Source organism: Austrofundulus limnaeus, unplaced genomic scaffold (assembly GCF_001266775.1).
Source record: "Austrofundulus limnaeus strain Quisiro unplaced genomic scaffold, Austrofundulus_limnaeus-1.0 Scaffold25, whole genome shotgun sequence".
NCBI lineage: Eukaryota > Metazoa > Chordata > Actinopteri > Cyprinodontiformes > Rivulidae > Austrofundulus > Austrofundulus limnaeus.
The window spans coordinates 2,604,837-2,606,566 of NW_013952427.1; positions in this window are offsets into that span (position 1 = coordinate 2,604,837).

Here is a 1,730-nt window from a genome sequence, read left to right on the forward strand (position 1 = left end):
GACTAAGTGAGTGACTCAGTCAGTAATGTTTGCATCTGCCTAATATATATATATATAACACTTATTTGTTTAAAACTATTTGTATGTTTACAAGGCTCTACTGATCCTAAATAGCTGAGGGAAATGAAAATCAAGCACAAATCAAAAGCTTGGTACTCATGATGATAAATCCCACAGCGGTGCCCCTGCTAAGTCTTGTAAATATATACTGTACATAAAGATGTATGTATTTGAATTAATGTGAAAGATACACTGAAGTAAAAAATTGTCTTAAAGTATTATATTTAAGTTATATTTGTTTTGATCGTTTATTTTGGGTCAGCAAGTAACACTTCCTCTGGTTATGTGCAGCCAACAATGTGTGTTATAAGTGCATGTTTTTTTTTAATGTAAACTATTCATTGTTAACCAATACAGTATTTGTATGTGAACAGTTCCACTGTGACGACTGATGATGATTTCTGCGAAGAAAGTGTAAAGTGACCCATTACGCAAGACGCTGTCGGTGCTTCCTGCATGGAGTGAATAGGTTGATGAAATTTTATGATTTGTCTGTCTGGAGCAGGTATGGCTGCAGTATAAATGATAGGCGGGCTGTTTTAACCAACCGACCAATCAGGAGTCTCCATACTGACCAATCACAAAGCAGATACACTTCGCTTCCTGTTTGGCCCAGGGACATTATCTGGTGAGAAATAAACGTTTATTCCTTAAAGTAGACAAAATATTTTGAAGGAGAAAATTGTCATTGTTTTCTGTAAATAAGAATTATTCCATGTATGGATTTATTAGTTTTTTCTATCGAAATTTTGGCCTCGTTGGGTAGCATTGTACTGTGAATTTTGCCCGTTTTTTTGTGTGTGTGCGCGAGAAAAAAAAAAAAGAAAAAGAAAGAAAAAGAAAACGTTAGCTACAGCACACTGCTAACACTAGCAGTCAGGTTAGCTTTATGATACGCTGACGCTGAATTTTATAACCATTAACGCCTTCTGTGTTCTCTCCTTTTTTTAAACAGAATATCCCCAACTCGTCTGTACAATTAAAGCAGTCAGGTACGTGAGAGGGCTTCATGGGAGGTATCAAACAGGAGCAGAGTGATGCATCGCAGCAGCCCAAAGCTTCGCACACAGCGGACCAACCACAAGAGGAGGTGGGTACTGCTGCACCACACCAACAAAAACTGGCTTCGGGAAGTTTTTCAGTGTTGCTTACGTGTTAGAGGAAGAAAGCTGCCACCTTTGTGTAATTTAAGATAAACTCGAGCATATTATTAAAYGCAGTTACAGTGTTACTGCGCAGTAATTAACAATGTTATAATGTCTTATAGTGTGTATAATTTGGACAAGTGAATTTGACTGACCAAATATATATTTGCCAGTAACAATAAATTAGTACTTAAGCAGAATCATGAAAACAAAAACAAAAATGTGTCAAAACAAGAATACAAAACAAAAACATGGGTTTTTAGATGTGATGTCCTCCATTTTTGRCAAGAATGAACTGCAAATTGGTGATATATTAAACTGCATTAGGTTTAATTGTAGTCATTTTATAAATATGTGTGTAATGAGACTGCAACAATCAATTTGTTAAGGTCTTTGGTTAGCTAAAAATAAGATATATACACTTGCTAATTGTTCAAGTTAGTTGTGCAAAATGTGTACAACTTTGGCATTTCACTAAATTATGTGAGGTCATTAATGCTATTCTTAAGTAAATGTACCTTCAAA